Below are 22,146 nucleotides of genomic sequence, written 5' to 3' on the forward strand. Positions count from 1 at the left end.
ATGATCCCTCTCCTCTTTGGCCCAGAGGAAACAGCGTCCGTGATTCCCGAAAATAATCTCGAATCTTAAATCATCAGACCACAGGTCAGTTTTCCACTTCACCTCAGTTCATCTAAAATGAGCTTGAGTAGGCACTGGCATTTCTGGATTTTGTGTATGTATGGTTTCTTCTTTGCATGGTAGAGATTTAACTTGCATTTGTGGGTGCTACACTGTACTGTATTCTCAGACAATGGTTTTTGGAAGTGTTACTGAGCCCATGCAGTGATCCTGTCTGTTATCAATGCATTTTAGTCTGAAGATCATGACCATCCAAAATTGGTTTTTGCCCTTGTCCCATGCGTACAGAGATTACTCCAGATTTTCTGAATCTTTTAATGATATTATGTATCATAGATGATGAGCTCCCTAAACTCTTTGCAATTTTACATTGTGCTTTTCTTCAATTGTGGCACTATTTGTCCACACAGTCTTTCACACAGTGATAAACCCCTCCCCATCCTCACTTCTGACTAGCCCTTTCTTTCTGGAATGATCTTTTAATACCCAATCATGTTACTGACCTGTTGCCTATTGATCTAATAAGTTGTGTGATATTCCACCAGGTTTAGGTTTTTGCATTACACAATTTTTACAGTCTTTCACATCTCCACACATTTTTTGTAAATGTGTATCTCTCTAACTTTCCTAAAATTTCTCTCCAAAACAAAATCTGAGGTTTAACTTCTGAGAGGATGTCAATGCTTATTTTAGTGGACGACTTCTAAGAAATTGTTCTGCAAGATATTTCAGGTTATTAGGCAGTTACATTACTCTTGTAGGCCCACTGTTTTGAGAAGACTGAGGAGGTTATATTGGATAGGATTTAGTGATCTGATAATGTGTAATAACTTTTGAAAGACTCCACAGCTTTGAATTGGATTTAAGTATTTATTATTGTTTTCTACATCATTATTTCCATTGATGGTCTCCAGAAGTATTTGGATAGTGACAAAATTAGTTTTGGGCTCTGTATTTCAACATTTTGGAATACTTGGCTGCATATTCTTTAACTGCAATAATTGCCAAAGGTCTGCAACCCACAGACATCACGGTATCGTAAATTGGCCAGATAAATGAATGACTGTATGGCAGAATTATAACATCTAAAAGATGTGTCTGTGATCCAAAATGTTATTGTCTTTGTAATGCATGTCTCATAATTCAGTGCATGTATTAGTATTTCCTGGAAAGGCACAGGCCATGGTGATGGAATAGAATCTGATGAGCTCAGTGTTTATTCACTTTCCCAGGATCCGATCCACTTAACCTAGTCCACTATGACAATCCACTATGACATCTATAAAAAACGCAAACTGATCAAAAATCCTTACGAGAAACATCTTAAAGCTTCCATGTGTTCAGGCATTTTCCCAATGTCTCTAAAAACAGCTGGCATTAAGCCCCTATTAAAAAAGAGAACACTGGATGAAAAACCAAGAGGAGCTTTTAGAAAAAGACAAGGTCCGAAAAAGACTTTGAACGGCGTGTCTTTGCAGGTCTCTCCCGCAGGTTTTTGAGGGGCTATCGAGTTGATTTCAATGCTAGTGTTGAAATATAAATTAAATGTAATATATATGGCTCTCGAACCGTATGACAACAGCTCAATGGACTCACTCTGTCACTGTATAGAGCACATAAATACCTGGATGGAACAGAATTGTCTACAGTTAAACCAAGATAAAACAGAGATGATTGTGTTTGGCAACAAAAGAAAAAGAAACAGTATTAGTAAAGAGCTGGATTCTTGGGCCATAAAAACCAAGGACCAAGTGTGTAATCTTGATGTTCTGATTGACTTAGACTTTTAGCTTTTAGTTTATACATCACTGAATGGCTTCGGCCTCAAATACATTTCTGATATGTTTAAAGAATATAAACCGCTCTTTGATCTGTTAGAAATCAGACGTTTCGTCTAGTTGTTGAAATAATGATCACGTACCTGGTCGTCAAGGGAGAGAGTAATTTAGTTATTTATTGCAGCATTTGATAGTCGATTGTTCATGATGTTACAGGCTTGATACTCGATCGTACAAACTCGAGCTCCTCTCACTCAATCTCATCTCTTCTCTTCTCACTGTAATATTGGTTACAAGCTGATATATAAATTGAAGGGTGTGTCTACCTAGAAAAGATTGGGTTTCCAAGACAGTAACCCCCATGCCAAATGGTCAATATAAACATTCCTGTGGTTATCAGAGCGCAATCTACAGAGAGATAATCTAAACAGAGATGTTTTTGTTGTTCTCATTATCTAGGCACATTCACTTTTCAATGAAATACTCAAAGTGAGTGTATATTGGTATTGAAACACTTACTAAATAAATGGACTAAGTTTGACTTTCAGGTGCCTAATATTTTTGTACAGTACTGTAAAACCATACTGATATCTGTTTCATTACAATTCCCAGGTAATTAGTGTTTGTTTACCAGACAACAGGTTATTAGCAAGGCAAGTCAGTATAGATTTAGAAAGAGGTATTCCCAATCATATTTAGTGTCAGGACATGGTGGTTATTCAAGCTTCAGAAATTACTGTATTGTTGAAAATTTACACTTACCTAAAGGATTATTAGGAACACCATACTAATACTGTGTTTGACCCCCTTTCGCCTTCAGAACTGATTTAATTCTATGTGGCATTGATTCAACAAGGTGCTGAAAGCATTCTTTAGAAATGTTGGCCCATATTGATAGGATAGCATCTTGCAGTTGATGGAGATATGTGGGATGCACATCCAGGGCACGAAGCTCCCGTTCCACCACATCCCAAAGATGCTCTATTGGGTTGAGATCTGGTGACTGTGGGGGCCATTTCAGTAAAGTGAACTCATTGTCATGTTCAAGAAACCAATTTGAAATGATTCGAGCTTTGTGACATGGTGCATTATCCTGCTGGAAGTAGCCATCAGAGGATGGGTACATGGTGGTCATAAAGGGATGGACATGGTCAGAAACAATGCTCAGGTAGGCCGTGGAATTTAAACGATGCCCAGTTGGCACTAAGGGGCCTAAAGTGTGCCAAGAAAACATTCCCCACACCATTACACCACCACCACCAGCCTACACAGTCGTAACAAGGCATGATGGATCCATGTTCTCATTCTGTTTACGCCAAATATTTACTCTACCATCTGAATGTCTCAACAGAAATCGAGACTCTTCAGACCAAGCAACATTCTTCCAGTCTTCAACTGTCCAATTTTGGTGAGCTCCTGCAAATTGTAACCTCTTTTTCCTATTTGTAGTGGAGATGAGTGGTACCCGGTCGGGCCTTCGGTGTTGTAGCCCATCCGCCTCAAGGTTGTGCGTGTTGTGGCTTCACAAATGCTTTGCTGCATACCTCGGTTGCATACCTCGGTTGCATACTGGATGTTTTTCCCTTTTCACACCATTCTTTTTAAACCCTAGAAATGGTTGTGCGTGTAACTGAGCAGATTGTGAAATACTCAGACCGGCCCATCTGGCACCAACAACCATGCCACGCTCAAAATTGCTTAAATCACCTTTCTTTCCCATTCTGACATTCAGTTTGTGGTTCAGGAGATTGTCTTGACCAGGACCACACCCCTAAATGCATTGAAGCAACTGCCATGTGATTGGTTGATTAGATAATTGCATTAAATGAGGTTAATTGCATTATTAGGTGTTCCTAATAATCCTTTAGGTGAGTGTATATATATATATATATATATATATATATATATATATATATATATATATATATGTATACAAACCCGATTCCAAAAAAGTTGGGACACTGTACAAATTGTGAGTAAAAAAGGAATGGAATAATTTACAAATCTCATAAACTTAAATGTAATTCACAATAGAACATAGATAACATATTGAATGTTGAAAGTGAGACATTTTATAATGTCATGTCAAATATTGGCTCATTTTGGATTTCATGAGAGCTACACATTCCAAAAAAGTTGGGACAAGTAGCAATAAGAGGCCGGAAAAGTTAAATGTACAGATAAGGAACAGTCAAGGAAATGTCAACTTATTATGTCAATTTGCAACATGATTGGGTATAAAAAGAGCCTCTCAGAGTGGCAGTGTCTCTCAGTGGCAGAAGTCAAGATGGGCAGAGGATCACCAATTCCCCCAATGCTGCGGCGAAAAATAGTGGAGCAATATCAGAAAGGAATTTCTCAGAGAAAAATTACAAAGAGTTTGAAGTTATCATCATCTACAGTGCATAATATCATCCAAAGATTTAGAGAATCTGGAACAATCTCTGTGCGTAAGGGTCAAGGCTGGAAAACCATACTGGATGCCCGTGATCTTCGGGCCCTCAGACGGCACTGCATCACATACAGGAATGATACTGTAATGGAAATCACAACATGGGCTCAGGAATACTTCCAGAAAACATTGTCTGTGAACACAATCCACTGTGCCATTCGCCATTGCCATCTAAAATTCTATAGGTCAAAAAAGAAGCCGTATCTAAACAGGATCCAGAAGTGCAGACGTTTTTTCTGGGCCAAGGATCATTTAAAATGGACTGTGGCAAAGTGGAAAAGTGTTCTGTGGTCAGACGAATCAAAATTTTAAATTCATTTTGGAAAACTGGGACGCCATGTCATCCGGACTAAAGAGGACAAGGACAACCCAAGTTGTTATCAGCGCTCAGTTCAGAAGCCTGCATCTCTGATGGTATGGGGTTGCATGAGTGCGTGTGGCATGGGCAGCCTACACATCTGGAAAGGCACCATCAATGCTGACAGTTATATCCAAGTTCTAGGACAACATATGCTCCCATCCAGACGTTGTCTCTTTCAGGGAAGACCTTGCATTTTCCAACATGATAATGCCAGACCACATACTGCATTAATTACAATGTCATGGCTGCATAGAAGAAGGATCCGGGTACTGAGATGGCCAGCCTGTAGTCCAGATCTTTCACCCATACAAAACATTTGGTGCATCATAAAGAGGAAGGTGCGACAAAGAACTAGAAGCCTGTATTAGAAGCCTGTATTAGACAAAAAATGGGACAACATTCAATCAATCAATCAATTGAATTTATTTATAAAGCCCTTTTTATCACAGCAGTTGTCAGTTTCAGTGGCTAGGAAAAACTCCCTAAGAAGGCCGAATTTTAGGAAGAAACCTAGAGAGGACCCAGGCTCAGAGGGGTGACCCTGGCTGTGCCGGGTGAGATATTAAGAGTCCAATTGGAATAATTAATACATTTCTCTGGGCTAAACCCAGAGTCTATTTGATTTTAGACTAGGTCAGAACTATGACCAGGTGGACAAGGACAGGGACAGCAACGGGCCCCCCAAACAAGGTAATCCGCAGGTGTGGACCAGGACCTCATCTCCTCCTAAAATTTAAAACTGGAGGAAACTGAGAAAAGTTAGAAGTGCATTCCTCATATCCCCCAGCACAATAATATAGTAGCATAACACCTTGACACCGTAACAGGCAGGAATCAATCCACCCACATTGCCAAGCATCAACCAAAGGGACACCCACCAACCGCAACCCCCCTGAATGAGGGCAGAGTATTGCCAGCAGCGTACAGCCCAATTGCACAAGTGCACAACGGAGAGTCAACAACAAGCCAGTGACTCTTCCCCCAAAAGGCATTGGAGGGAGGGCATCCCAGTGGCGACGAGAGCCCACCTGGCAAGACAGCAAGAGTGGACATTATCAAGCCTACTGGTCCCCTTCACGCCCCCGGGCCAGGCTACACCTAATTATAAACCGTGCTGTAGAGATGAGTTTTAAGACGACACTTGAAAGTTTGCACTGAGTTTGCATTTCTAACCTTAATTGGCTGATCATTCCACAGTAGTGGAGCTCTATGAGAAAAGGCCCTGCCGCCAGCTGTTTGTTTAGAAATTCTAGGTACAATTAAAAGGCCTGCATCTTGCGATCGTAGGTTACATGTAGGTATGTATGGCTGAATCATTTCAGCAAGGTAAGTAGGAGCAAGTCCATGTATTGATTTATAGGTTAAGCGTAAAACCTTAAAATCAGCCCTAACCCTAACAGGCAGCCAGGGTAAGGACGCTAGGACAGGAGTAATGTGTTTACATTTTTTGTTCTAGTTAGGATTCAAGCAGCCGTGTGCAGCACTAATTGAAGTTTATTCATTAATTTGTCTGGATAACCAGAGAGAAGAGCATTGCAGTAATCTAGTCTAGAAGTAACGAAAGCATGGATAAATTTTTCTGCATCAGTTTTTGATAGAAAGTTTCAAATTTTTGCAATGTTTCGAAGATGAAAATAAGCAACTCTTGAGACATATTTTATATGTTCTTCAAAGGAGAGGTCAGGGTCAAGGGTAACGCCAAGGTTTTTTACAGTTTTTTGGGATACGACCATGCAGCCGTCGAGGTTCACAGTGAGATCTGCTAACAACGCTCTTTGTTTCTTGGGTCCTAAAACGAGCATTTCTGTTTTCCTTGAGTTTAAGAGCAAGAAATTCTCTGTCATCCACTTCCTAATATCTGAAACACATGCTTCCAAAGTAGCTAATTTAGGGGCTTCTCCATGCTCCATTGAAATATATAACTGTGTGTCATCAGCGTAACAGTGAAAGTTTACATTGTGATTTCGGATTACATCGCCCAGAGGGAGCATATATAGTGAGAACAATAATGGGCCCTGAACCGAGCCTTGAGGAACACCAAAGCATACCTTTGACTTGTCAGAGGATATGCCATCCACACTAACAAACTGATATCTTTCAGATAAATAAGATTTAAACCAGGCTAGAACATGTCCACATAGCCCAATATGGGTTTCCAGTCTCTCTAAGAGAAGGAAGTGATCAATAGTGTCAAAAGCAGCACTAAGGTCAAGAAGCAACAGGACGGATGCGGATCCTTTGTCTGAGGCCATTAGAAGGTCATTTGTTACCTTCACGAGTGCAGTCTCAGTACTATGATGGGATCTGAAACCGGACTGGAGTATTTCATAAATGTTATTTGTCTTTAGGAATTTTTTAAAGGATGAGTTGTTTAAATGATTACCGGGCTACAGTAGCACATAATGTTTGTAGCTACAGTGCAACAGCATTTTAGATGAGCAACTTGTTTATGTTAATGCTTGGCGAGCAATTATGATGAACACAATAAACTTTCAAGTATGTTTTTCAGAGATAGCTAAAACACAGTAACTTAAAACACAAACTCTTTTGATTCTATGAAAATAATGCCCTACCTTTCCCGATTTAGATGAAGAACATCCACACAACCATTCTGAATATTTCTACTTCATCACTGGAAGTTGGGGTAGAAAAGCATGTCTTGGATAGGTTACTTCTCCCTCCTCCCCACCTTTAAGTCCTTATTGTCATACTTCTTATCAAAATCTTAATCAGTGCTACACACATTAAGATTTGCAGAGGTCCACTTAGATGAATGCAGATAGGACCCTGCTTTTCCACAGTAGTCTTGTCTACAACAGTTCACATCGTCCAATGTGGCTTTACTACCTGAAAACTGGGTCTACTGATATCTGGCTAGGGGCCAAGTGAAACTTCTTGCACAGGAGCCCATGATGAGGTAGTTACAATTAAACATTTCAGCTTAACATGAAGATAGCAATGTGTGCGTGTGTGTGTTTCTGTGTGACAGAGACAGAAAGAGAGAGACAGGGACAGAAAGAGAGAGACAGGGACAGAAAGAGGTGCGAAACATGTAGGTGGAATGAGTGGGTGCTTCAAAGTCCCTCTCCATCTGTGGCTCTTCCACTGTCTGACATTTACTGCTCCCACAGACACATACAGACACATGCAGACACACCATACACTTGCCTTTGTAAATAACCAATATTACCTAACAATATTCACAGTTTCTAACACTCGCTTATATCACTAACAGTGATTTGAGATGATGACAGCTGTCTGTCCTGAAAACAGAAATTGTCCATATTATCTACTCTGATGATCTGACAAACATATATTAACTGCGGATGTACACGACAGCAGCCTACCTCCTATAATTATCTATAATGGACTTATATAACATAGATATTATTTTATTTACCTGCTCCCTGTTGTGCATGAGATGAGCACAAGTGGACACAATCTTTCTTCCTCCCCAGCATACGTTTAAGAGAATCAAGATGCGGTTTATCCAATTCCGTTGTGTCTATGACTGTGTGTGTGTGTGCATGTGTGTATGGTTGTGTCTGCAATTGCACTCGTTTGGCGATATCTCTGGTGGTACTCTTACAACTGCAGTGAGAAGGAGGCTCGGAGCCAAGCAGCTCAGCACTGTGAAAGTGTGGGCGAGAGAGAAACAGAGGGAGGGAGATGGCGTTAGAGAATGGGGAGAATGGGAGAAACAGAGGGAGGGAGATGGTGTTAGAGAATGGGGAGAATGGGAGAAACAGAGGGAGAGGCAGAGAACGTTGCAACTGCGCAGAGAAGTGTGTGAGGGCAAGTCTATCCCAGCTGTGAGTTTTATTATAATATGCAATATGTAGTTCTACATTTCTTACATTGAAATGCTAGCCATTTAGCGGATGCTCTTGTCCAGAACAACTTACATATTTTAGTGACTGAATGAATGTTAGCATCTGTTATAAAAAAACAAAAATCGGGCCATTTTGGCGTGAGGGGCAGACTTAACATTCAGCCAGGACACTGGGGTTAACAAGTGCAGGGGGATCTATGGTGATCACAGTGAGTCAAAACATACAGAATTCCTTGTACAGGTTAATGGCCCCTTCACTGCCCTGGGATATTGGGTTTTGATATTTTCTACCTCTTTACTCTCCTTCAAATGTTTCAGTGATTTTGGCTGTGCCTCATTGCAGCAAATCCTCAGCAGATTAAAGATTGAGATGCATCCTCTGACGCATATGTTGCCAAGCCCTTCTGCTTCTTTTGAACACATGCTGGCTAAGCTGTCTACAGGGAGACACCAAAGTTGATTGCACTTAAAAATGACACGATTTCAAATCACCCAAATCTAAGTGAGAACAAACTGCTCATTAATCAAATAAAAAGCAAAAACTGCAGTAACAGAATTAAGCCCATGGCTTGATGTTTGAACAACTGCAAACGTAATATTTCGGCCATATTTCAACATTGTGTTGAGATTTTTAGTATGCCTTGTGGCCCATAGAAGTCAGTCACTTGCAAATGTTAAACCATAGTGGGGAAATAGTAGGGAAAACCCAATACAAGTGTCTAGCAGTAGGACTGAACAGGCAACATTTGAAGACCGATCCATTGGCCTAAACACCCAACCCCATCCACAACATCCCACCAAGACGTGAGCCTACTAGAAGGACCAGTAATAGATGCTTGCATTGCCAAAAGCAGACGTTTTAGTTTTTGCACAGTTCAAACGTAATCAGACTTACAATTTGTGTGTGTATCTATATAGCAGGCGGAACGCGGTCTTCTCTTCTGGGGACCACACAACTCTGGCTGGTTGACATTTTTTGGGGGTGTTAAATAGTGCTGCACGATATATCGTTTCAGCATCCACATTGCGATGTACGCATCCCCATTAGTCACATCGCAGAACTTGCGGATTAGTAAGGTAAACATACACTGAACAAAATTATAAACGCAACACTTTGTTTTTGCCCCCATTTATCATGAGCTCAAAAATCTAATACTTTCTCTATGTACACAAAAGGCCTATGTGAGCACTTCTCCTTTGCCGAGATAATCCATCCATCTCACAGGTGTGGTATATCAAGATGCTGATTAGACAGCAGGATTATTGCACAGGTGTGCCTTAGGCTGGCCACAATAAAAGGCCACTCTAAAATTTGCAGTTCCATCACACAGCACAATGCCACAGATGTCACAAGTTTTGAGGGAGCGTGCAATTGACATGCTGACTGCAGGAATGTCCACCAGAGCTGTTGCCTGTTAATTGAATGTTAATTTCTCTACCATAAGCCGTCTCCAAAGGCGTTTCAGAGAATTTAGCAGTACATCCAACCGCCCTCACAACCGCAAACCACATGTAACCACACCAGCCCAGGACCTCCCCATTTCCAGCATCTTCACCTCCAAGATAGTCTAAGACCAGCCACCTGGACAGCTGCTGCAACATTCCGTTTGCATAACCAAAGAATTTCTGCACAAACTGCCAGAAACTGTCAGATGGCAGACAATGTGTATGGTGTCGTATGGGTGAGTGGTTTGCTGATGTCAATGTTGTGGATCGAGTGGCCCATGGTGGCGGTGGGGTTATGGTATGGGCATGCGTGTGTTATGGACAACGAACGCAGGTGTATTTTATTGATGGCATTTTGAATGCAGAGATACCGTGACGAGATCCTGTGGCCCATTGTTGTGTCATTCATCCATGACCATCACCTCATGTTGCAGCATGATAATGCACAGCCCCATGTTGCAAGGATCTGTACACAATTCCTGGAATCTGAAAACATCACAGTTATTGCATGGCCAGCATATTCACTGGACATGTCACCCATTGAGCATGTTTGGGATGCTCTGGATCGGCGTAAACGACAGCGTGTTCCAGGTCCTGCCAATATCCAGCAACTTCACACAGCCATTGAGGATGAGTGGACCAACATTCCACAGGCCACAATCAATAACCTGATCAATTCTGTGCGAAAGAGTTGTGTTGCACTGCTTGAGGCAAATGGTGGTCACACCAGATACTGACTGGTTTTCGGACCCCCCTGGACCCCCCCAATACAATGAAACTGCACATTTTAGAGTGACCTTTTATTGTGGCCAGCCTAAGGCACACCTGTGCAATAATCATGCTGTCTAATCAACATCTTGATATATATGTCCCACCTGTGAGGGGGATGGATTATCCCGGCAAAGGAGAAGGGCTCACTAACACAGATTTAGACAGATTTGTGAACAATATTTGAGAGAAATAGGCCTTTTGTGTACATAGAGAAAGTATTAGATTTTTGAGCTCATGATAAATGGGGGCAAAAACAAAGTGTTGCGTTTATAATTTTGTTCAGTGTATATGAGTCTAATATATATATTTTTTTCAAATGGAAAATTAGCATTATATCTGTCTTATATAAGGTAATTTCCTCTGATTAATGGGTTATTGGATACACAGTTTATTATTATTAGTATTTTAAACACGGAGTTCGTTGTTGCACTTGGTTGACCTGCAGGCTCTGCTTGCGCGTGAGAAAATGATGAGCGAGGAACAGGCAAAAAAGAACGAAATGGAGAATTTGGTTGCAAAAAGAAATGCATCGTCAATTATATGGAAATATTTCGGCTACAGGATAATGTTGACCAAAAACAGGTACTTTGTCGAGAGTGCCTTGCAGTTGTGGCCACAACACGAGGAAACACGATCAATGTGTTATTCGATCATTTAAGACGTAACCACAAATCTTCGTATGACAAGTGCAAAGCATCTCAATGCCGTCCAAAGCAAAAACCTGTTTCGGATGCATTTGCCAGTACACCATACGAGAAAGGTTCCAAACGGCAGAGAGAAATCACAGATTCAATAACATTTCACGTCGCCAAAGTACAATTAACATGGTTACCAAAGAGGATTTTAAAAACATGATCCGGTTGTTTGACAAGCGCCCTACATAATCTGACCATACAATTTATTAATGGACATCCACCTGAAAAGTCGTGTTTGCAAACTGCATTTTTCCCAGAGGATCATACAAGTGAGAACAGGAATGAGAGAAGCTTTAGCTGATTGGGGCCTAGATGAGAGTCGTCTAGTCTGTACAACAACAGACAATGCCGGGAACATGGTGAAGGCTGCACCTGAATAAGTGGACCAGATTGCAGTGCTTTGGCTACAGACTATCTTGCAGTTGGTAAGTTATGCTCAATTGCGCATTCTATTTTACTACTTTTGCTATTGCTGTACTATTACTGTTAAATATTAATACCTAGCAACCTGTTCCTAAATATAAAAATGTTCTAAACTTTCTTACATTTTAATTGTGGAGGATGGGGCTAGAGGAGAATGAAGGATACAGACTGTCATGTTGATAGCCAAAGCTCTTTCTGAATGCATCCTGAATTTTTTCATATCACAATATATTTTGCAGAAAAACAAAATATTGCACTGTCAGTTATTTAAGAGGCAGTATCGTGCAACCATAGTGTCAGACTGTTGTGAAGACATCGACAAGTAATTGGGCACAAACTGACGGTAGTAGCTGGCCAAACCCAAAACACATGCACCTGGGTTTTTTGTGGCAGGTTGGGATAAGGTCCCGGGTCCAACTGCTTACCAATTCACCACCCAGTGCATAGAATAGCAGATACTTCTGGAAATCATTGCAAAACTGGAGAGAGCCTGGCAGGAAGTCTTGGTTTCTGTGGCAACCCTGCTGCTTGACATTACTGCCTCTTAAAGCTGCCACTGAAGAAACTTAGTAGATTGCACAAGGGGGAGCAGGAGCACTCATATGCATCAGGAACCTGCATGGAAGGGGCTGCAGTGGAATTAGTTCTTAGGGTTACCTGGACGTTGGAAGAAACACACAGCAGCAACTCAAATATATATATATATATATATATATATACAGTGGGGAGAACAAGTATTTGATACGCTGCCGATTTTGCAGGTTTTCCTACTTACAAAGCATGTAGAGGTCTGTCATTTTTATCATAGGTACACTTCAACTGTGAGAGACGGAACAGAAATCCTGAAAATCACTTTGTATGATTTACTGCATGACATAAGTATTTGATCACCTACCAACCAGTAAGAATTCCAGCTCTCACAGACCTGTTAGTTTTTCTTTAAGAAGCCCTCCTGTTCTCCACTCATTACCTGTATTAACTGCACCTGTTTGAACTCGTTACCTGTATAAAAGACACCTGTCCACACACTCAATCCAACAGACTCCAAACACGGCCAAGATCTCCACAATGGCCAAGATCAGAGAGCTGTGTAAGGACAGCAGGGATGAAATTGTAGACCTGCACAAGGCTGGGATGGGCTATAGGGCAATAGGCAACCAGCTTGGTGAGAAGGCAACAACTGTTGGCGCAATTATTAGAAAATGGAAGAAGTTCAAGATGACGGTCAATCTCCCTCGGTCTGGGGATCCATGCAAGATCTCACCTTGTGGAGCATCTCAAGGTCCTGGAGTGACCTAACCAGTCTCCAGACCTGAACCCAATAGAAAATCTTTGGAGGGAGCTGAAAGTCCGTATTGCCCAGTGACAGCCCCGAAACCTGAAGGATCTGGAGAAGGTCTGTATGGAGGAGTGGGCCAAAATCCCTGCTGCAGTGTGTGCAAACTAAGGTTTCTGTACCAAATATTAAGTTCTGCTTTTCTGATGTATCAAATACTTATGTCATGCAATAAAATGCGAAATGATTACTTAAAAATCATACAATGTAATATTCAGGATTTATGTTTTAGATTCCGTCACTCACAGTTGAAGAGTACCAGGATAAAAATTACAGACTTCTACATGCTTTGTAAGGGGGAAAACCTGCAAAATCTGCAGTATATCAAATACTTGTTCTCCCCACTGTATATAACTACACAGTGTTTTTCTAAGCTTCCCAACTACTGAACATGTTTCGTTGTTGTTGTTTTTTTTAATCCTGGCATAGCAGATACACTTCCTGTCCATTCTCCATCAACAGGAGGTATCGCCAGTGCCAAAAGCGATATACATACAATACAGGAGCTAACAAATAACGAGGGCTTTTCATTGCTAAATAAATAAAACATTTTCATTATGGTCAGAATGCTCATCCAGAAGAGCCTTGAGTGGTAGCAGTGATTAACTTAAGTACTCAACATTTCTGCCCCCTCCCCTTCTTTTTCCTCAAATCTCCATCAGCATCAGCCCACAGGCGGAAGCAAGGATTTTTTGTTACAAAGAGTGAATCAGCTGCACGCAAATCAATTGGACCACACAACGAAGAATTCCACAAAGAGAAAGTGATGTGAGATGTCCACCCACTCTCTAGACCAAGGACACACCTTTGATAAGCCTTCTGCTATAAGAGCTCACTTAGGGTGCTGATATTACTACTGCAATAAAAAATAAAAAGACTTCACTACCTCTGCTGGAGATGACTTATCGACAAGGAAAACGTCCCTGGCAATTACGTGAGTGTGAGTGTGTGCTCGCACGTGCGTGTGTCATCCCCGTTTTCCTTTGTTAAAGCATTCAACTGAAGGGACTCCTTTGTAATGAATTCTTCCGAATTGATTACATCTCATCTCTCTGCAAGTCTTTGGCTCACGTGGCCAGTTTCTGCTGGGCACATATATACCCTGTTCCTTACATGCTGAGCAGCATTGAATACAGTAGCTCTGCTCTGTTGGGAGCACTGTTCCTTACAGCCTCAGCAGGCAGATATTTATACAGATCAACACAATACTAGCTAACTGTGGCCAAATATATCAACCCACAAAGCACATGCACATTCACTTAGAGTATATTACAGTATTTAAAACCCTTAGGGTAATTTCACAGGCATCAGTATAAATTAAATTACACACATACTAATTATTTACAGAGTATACAGTATATTTAAAGTGTTAGTATTTGCATGTGTTTTTACCATATGATTTTCATAAAAAAATGCTCCCACATTTTCTAATTATCACCGGATTATGTAACAATTTATTACAAAATGCGGGGAAATCTTTTACATATTACTTTAAAGCTGTTTATTACAAAATGTGGCAGATTATTTCAAAATGGGGGTGTTATTACATAATGAAGTGAAAATGTATTACATTTTGTCAAGTTATTACATAATGCAGTATCATAGAAGGGAGCACAAATGATCACCATGTGAGAGAAATCTGAAAGAAATGTTAGATGTTAGAACAAGAACGTTAGAACACACAAGCAAGTCTACTGAACATCAGAATATTTAAAGTCATGCATTTAAACAGTATATTGTGTAAGCCACTTTTCACATTGACAGACATACATAGTTATCTTAAGATGATCAGATTTTAATGGTTTCAAGTCACAATCTTGAAATCAAGCCTGGGCAAAAATGTATCCTACCCTTTGCAATTGTAGAAGCCATGGATACTTGTGTAGGTTAAACAAGGCACAGGAACAACGTGGAGTATCCACTTGTACAATTTCCTTTTTTAATGTTATCCAGTTTTTACACAGCTGGAAAATAATCTTGCTGCAAAAGGTAATGTGAATTGGTATGTGCATTATAATTCATTGGCATTTTTGGTGGAACTTGATACATTTTTGTTAGGGCACATCTGTTCTGAAATTGGAATGTGAAATTCACAAACTTTCTGTTGGCTTTTTAAATCTTGAATACTACACATATTCTAAAGCCTTTATAAATCTTGGAAACACATTTATCCTCATTTGAAGATGCCGTATTATCATTTAGCTATATTTGTTTAATTCTTTGTCCAATCACAACTCCAATCTCTCACCTATTTGTCTAATTATCAGACTTTGACTGTTTCACACAGTTTCCTATTTTTTCCAAATTACGAGCTGTGACATTTCAGATGAGCCTCCTTGGCGGTAACTTATAGTGCTAAAGGGTATAATATATCTTAGGGTGAAGTCAGACATTGTTTTTTGGATCAATGTTACTCAGTGGGTGGACAGTGGCTTCCTCCGGGTATATTGGTAAGTCTTTATGTGGGGAAGTGAGGAAAAACCCTGCATGCGCCAGAGTGATAATATCAGTATAATTATTATACGGAGGCTGCTGTTGTGGTGTTGAATAAATGCCTGCCCACACACTCTCAATTTTAAAGAAATAACCTTTAAAGACCACGTGGCGTGGCCTTGAAACAAACAACAAACTTTTTCCACCCCAATCTCTGCAAAGGCAGCTAATCAAGCTGTAATTGGCAGACGTTTTGATGATGAAGACTTCTTCCCACAAGTTGGGGTTATTTACAGCCATTTATGTTTTAGCTTTTGGCGGCCCAGGCCCTGAGTGAATAAGTCAACTAAACTGAGGGAGAGGATGGGAGATGGAAGGTTCCTAGATGACTAGAACTCTAGCCTGCCTGGCTAGTATTACAGTTGTGAAGTTCATCAAATTCATTTCAAGCTAACTAGCTACATAAACAAATGGCCATGTAATTAGGTTGTTCCAGCAGAAATGGTAGTGTCTGAGGTAATCAGGCCATTTAAAGAAGTCACAGCATTTTCAGCTAGCCTCAGCTTTGTATGGTAGGCCATCTCAAATTGGTAGATTGTAAAAATATTTCCTGAGCTAAGTGTGCATTGCACACATAATATGCATTACACATTTTTCAGTCTAGAGCAATGATCCTAACACTAACTTTAATAATTATCTAGCTCAAATCTATTGGATATTGCGGGCTGTATCCAATCACATTTTGGCTTTTCATGTGCTTGTGCTTGTCTTGCTGGCCACTTGTGGGCGTGTTTGTTTAGCTGTTCCAAAATGTGGTTGTTTTGTTATCGTTTACATAGACTAGCTCATGTAGCTAGCAGTAGTGTGAAAAATCCCCTGCTTCTGCAGAATAGGTGTCATGTCATCACTTTAGGACCAACACACATGATTTCACAAGTAGTTTGATGTGAATGCACTTTTTGGAGCACATTATAATAAATGTGAACAGAATGCAGAATTTGTACATACCTTTAAAATATTGATTACATCCCATGTAAGTGAATGAATTAATAAACAATATCAAGTTGAAGAATTAACTGGAAACTATCATAGGCTAACAGAGAAATGTTAGCATAACAAGCTAGAAATAATACAGTAGAAAGTTTCAGTTAACTTGTTTCTATAGCGAGTCTAGAAAATCAACAGCCCCTTTCAAAATGTTCAACATTTGTCTTTCCTTACAGCCTTAATTTGAAACACATAAAATCAGACTTCTTCCGTCTTTATTTACACACAGTAACACACATTATCCAACTGAAACAATTGAAACAAGAACTCTGAATGAATTAACAGTAAAACCCTATTTGGATAAGTGAACACTGTCAGGTCCTGGCTGGGGTTGCCTCTAGGCCTGGAGGCACCTCTGCGCATATGTTTCATAAGCAGCTGCTCCCTATTGACTCTTATTGGGGATCCTATTTAAGTTCTTTAGTTTAGCTTTAGTTCTGCTCTCATTTGTTGGTCTTTATATGGAGTTAGCTTTGTGTTTGCTGCCCAATCAGTTCACAGTTTACTCTCCTTTATTGTTTTCTTTGTTATGTTGACAAGAAGGACATTTAAAGGATGTTCCATAGCTCTGTGCCTCGTGTCCTGCCTACACTGAACCGTGACAAACACCCCCCTTAGAATTGCAAACTTGCAGACCACCTTCCACATCACCAAACATACTAATTGGATTCCTTTTGTGATCAGTTTTGTAACTTTAGTAAAAATAAATCCACTATGGGCAGAAGGGTACTTTCAAAGCTATGAGATAAAGTTGTGGAAAGGCACAAATCAGGGGATGGATATGAAAATATTTCAAAGGATTTGTCTATCCCTCATAGCACAGTTAGGACCATTATTTAGAAGTGGAAGGTGTATGGCACCACCCAGATCTTGCATAGATCAGGCCGTCCCTATATACTGGATGACTGGGCAAGTAGGAGACTGATGAACGGCTACCAAGAAGCCATTGGCAACTTTGAAGGAGCTTCAGGGCTCTGTGGCAAAGACTGGTCAATGTGTGCATGTGACCACAATATCACAAGCGCTCCATATGGAGGGTGGCAAGAAAAATAAAACACTCCTCAAAAAGGCAACATCAAGTGTCTTTGAGCTTTGCCAAAAAGCACTTGTATATTCCAAGGCCATGCGGCAAAAGGTGGTGAGGTCAGATGAGACATTATTTTTTTTTGTGTGTGTCATGATTTGCCAGTACGGCACTACCCAGGCGTAGAGCTCCATTTTTTTATTTTTTTATTATTTCGCTTAATTTTATTTTTGCAAACCAACAGGCAGCCCACAAACAATGTAGACTAACAATACATGGAGCATAAGGAAGGAATGAACACAGCACCAAACTCGAAAAACAGCACATGAACATAATGTATTGAGGGAAACATGAACAGACAGGGCAGACACATGAAATACCTGGACAGAAATATGACGGGACCTCACACGAGACCTCACATTTTGCCTGAATGCAAAACCATGTCAAGTTCCAAATGGGAAGATGGTTCACATTTCAACAGGTGAATGTCCTTGAGTGGGCTAGTCAGAGCACTGACCTAAATCCCAGAATCTGTGGAATGACATAAAGAGTGCAAACCATGCAATTTGACAGTGTGAACCATCATGCCAGGAAGAATGGGCAAATATTGCACAGTCTAGGTGTGCAAAGTTAATAGAGACCCATAGAGACTCATGGCTGTCAGTCAAGGAAAAGGTGGTTCTACCAAGTAGTAAATCAGTGGTGTGCACTTATCCAAATAGGGTATTTCACTGTTTTAAGTTTATTTTTATTTTTTTATTTTCACTTGGATATTGTGGGGAACTGTGTGTAAATAATGCCAGAAAAGCTATCTGAAATAAGGATATACTAATCACCCAAGTTATCAGATCCCATCACAAACTACCTGAAGGGGTTTCATTATTTGATCTTTTTACTGTGGAACAAATATATATAAGACTCTTAATTGAAGATGTGAACTCCAAGACATCACAGGATGTTGTTTAGAATGAACAGATATATCGAGCTGAAGCCACCTAGCCAATCTTCTTCCTTCCCCACCCAACGGACATACTATCACACCAGAATGGCAATGACTTTGTTACGTTAATTAGCAATTGTAGATCAACCATGACCATACATTATTCTACACCACTAAATGTTAATGACTTATTTAGCCTTAATCAACTACTCCATGTGACAAAGGGTTAGTGGGTTGAGGTTACTGGGTTCCCACCCAGTCGTAATTGTTTGGTAGAAGGGTGACACATTTTCCCAGTGGCCTATGAGACGGTCGACTGTTGGGTCTTGAGAAACGTTTATGCAAATGTTAGCTGACACATGTCCCAAACTCTGGGGCACATCCCTGTGTGGATGGTGGTAAATGCAACTCACATTTTCTACAATGTCTGTATAAAACACTGATGCCACAAACATTGAAGTAAATATTTATGTGTATAAAGGATGACAATATAAAATATTACCAAAAACTGTTGGGAAAAAATACATCAACAGACAGGCATTTCCTATCTGAAAGCAGTAAATAGGTACCAGATTCTGCTTTCGGTACGACTGTTAGTGAATGATAGCAACAGAAACATATTGGCATCATATATACACAATCATAATGGATTTCAACAAACTGCTGCATGAAAAAAGTACATCTGATTTAGTTTAATTCTATTAAGTTGAGAATTTTAAATGCATATTTGGCAAGTTTAACTCGATGTCCTGACCAATTTTCTATCAACATGCTTGTCCTATGAATTTGCTCTTTTTCTATTCCATGTGGAATCTGAAATTGTCCTTACCTATTTTTTGAACCTAGAAAAAGAGTAAGAAGGAGAACATATTTCAGACATTTTATCTGTTTGCGATGCTCATTTCAAAGGGAAAATATAGTTTCAGGTTCAACGTTTATTTGTCATATGCACCGAACAACACAGCGTCATCCAGCACAGTGACATTCTTGTGACATGGAACCCGACAAGTAGGTATTATAAATATTACAAGATCAGTGATGTGAAAACTTAAGTTTGGTTATGTCCATTTTCTGCAACTAAAATATTAATTGTTGTTAAAATCATTTGTTTCAGTTAGTGCATCCTATGACACGATCATCCTAACCATTACAATGGACGAAACACTTCAAAACTGTTTTACTGGAAAAGAAAGTAAAATGTTGGGTGCAGACCCCTTCTCTAACTTTATTCATATTATCAATGAGCACACCTCGTTGCAATCACATATCACAAAATCGAAAATTAGGAAAAGTACTATACAAATGGTAAACATGCAGTATTTATATAAGGCCCGCTGATGTCACTACTGTGCACCATGTTTAAAAGCTTTGAATAAAGAAACGTTCAATGTTGCCTGACATTACTTGTCACGTATACTCACACAGCACAAACACGGATATATGATCACCGGCTGTGATTGCAACTAGCTGCAACAGTCAGGCAAGACCGAGATGCTTAGGAGTGATGTGTCGTTCAAAGGCACTGAGCATGTTTCAAAAACATGAAACCAGCCAGTCACACAAAGACAGTGTGGTTTGCTGGAACAGCTACAAAGCAAGTCTATCAGAAAAACTTGAGACAGCGAGTTCCACTGAAATTAGCAAAAGGAAGGGGTTTTGTGGCAGTGCATGTTGGGGAGACAAGGAATACCATTCGAGGTCATGAGGAAACAGTTGAAAGCCACAATAAAAGCAATTTCCTAGAGTGCACAACATCGTTTGAGGCAGTTCGATCCTTTCATGCAGAGGTATACACCCCCAGCAAACATATGTCCCCTTCGCTGAAAGTTAGTTTTCAGGTTGCCTTGACTATAACAGTTAGCAGCTGTAGCTGTGAAAGGTCTTTTAGTGCCTTGCGTTAGCTCCATATCTGAACTCAGGCCCAGGGGCAAAGCAGACTCCAGCACCTGGCTGTAATGCCAGTTTGTTTACACCTCATGATCATGATGCTGGTTGTTAATAAAGAAAGTGACTTTCTTACTTTTTCATTTATTCAATATTTTGGTCAACCTATTTGAACATCCATTTCACGCTGTAACATAATTAGAGCCCAATTTTTTCATTGTTCTAGGGTTCGAATTGAGCGTTATAAACAAAGAGCTGTTTGGGAGCCAAATGCAACATATATTTCGTGTGACCTGAGCTACAAGAGCCAGCTCACTATAAATCCTTGATCTACCCATCACTAGTACATATAGACAGGTGACATAAAGGTAAAGTTTGGTACTGAGGGGTTAGTACTCTGCAATCCTACCATAATATACCTCTGTGTAGTTCTTGATGAACAGTTCATGCTACCACAGTCTGATCACGTACTGCATTGACATTCTCAGTCACCTGTCACGGTCATCTTTTTGACCCCAATTTCCGACCCTATTTTCTGATGTTGTTCCCATAGATTTAAATGCAGATGTAACTTTCTATTGAAACACTAGCCAGTTGAGCAGTATTTGTGAATGAAGCTCCTGCATTCCGTGCCCCTTAATGAACCCTTTTTCAAAGCTACGTTGATCTTTTCGTCTTGCCATCTTGATCCAATATCGAGGTCAACTTGGCCTGCTCATATTTTTTATATATACCACAGATTATGATGTTAATTGCTAAATTCTAGCATGCATTACACCTGTATGGAAGTATCTGAATTTGTCATGTTTCTCCAGGGTTGACTAACCTGATTGTACTGTACATGTCATAATCCTCTTTAACACACAAGGGAAGCCTTCTTGTTTTTTATTTCTTTTTTTTTAAACACCATTTTTTTTTATATATGTTGTGTGTGTATTTGTGTTCATAAACAGTTAGGTCCGGAAATATTTGGAAACTGACACAAGTTTCATAATTGTGGCTCTACGCCACCACAATTGATTTAAAATGAAAGAACCGAGATGCAACTGGAGTGCAGACCTTTTTGGCTTTAATTCAAGGTGCTGTAATGTAATTGGACAAATAAACACAATCATAAATAACATTTTCATTTTTAAAACTTTTGTCGAGAATCCTTTGCAGGAAATGACTCCTTGATGTCTGGCACACATGGATATCACCAAACGTTGGGTTTCCTCCTTTGTGATGCTTTGCCAGGCCTTTACAGCAGCGGTCTTCAGTTGTTTTGTTTGTGGGTCTTTCTGCTTTAAGTTTTGTCTTCAGCAAGTGAAATGCATGCTTAATTGGGTTGAGATCAGGTGATTGACATGGCAGAATATACCAATTCCTTGACTAATTTTTTTGTAGTACGTTTCACTTGCATTGAGATCTCCTTTGATCGCATGTTGTGGGTTCACAGCATTAGCTTCCAAATGTGAGTGCCACACCTGGAATCAACTCCAGACCTTTTACCTGCTTAATTGATGAAGAAATAACGAAGGAATTACCTACACCTGTCCATGAAACAGCTTTTGTGTCAATTGTCCAAATACTTTTGGTCCCTTGAAAAAGAGGGGGCTATGTATTAAAGAACTGTAATTCCTAAACCCTTCCTCCAATTTAGATGTGAATAATCTCTAATTAAA

General features: G+C 40.0%; 1 protein-coding gene across 2 annotated transcripts in view; it reads right to left on the reverse strand.

Annotated features, from left to right (window-relative positions):
* Window positions 1-8,323, reverse strand: part of rgs8 (regulator of G protein signaling 8) — a 28,716-nt gene extending 20,393 nt beyond the window's left edge. Inside the window, exon 1 of one of the 2 annotated variants that reach the window (XM_010872295.5) lies at window positions 8,052-8,323. The gene's annotated coding sequence lies outside the window, so the exon portion shown is untranslated. Of the gene's footprint in view, window positions 1-1,981; window positions 2,038-8,051 lie in introns of those variants that run through there. The other variant, XM_020048798.3, reaches the window with a different exon arrangement.
* Window positions 8,324-22,146: the final 13,823 nt, after the last annotated feature.

Source organism: Esox lucius, chromosome 8, assembly GCF_011004845.1.
Source record: "Esox lucius isolate fEsoLuc1 chromosome 8, fEsoLuc1.pri, whole genome shotgun sequence".
NCBI classification, from domain to species: domain Eukaryota; kingdom Metazoa; phylum Chordata; class Actinopteri; order Esociformes; family Esocidae; genus Esox; species Esox lucius.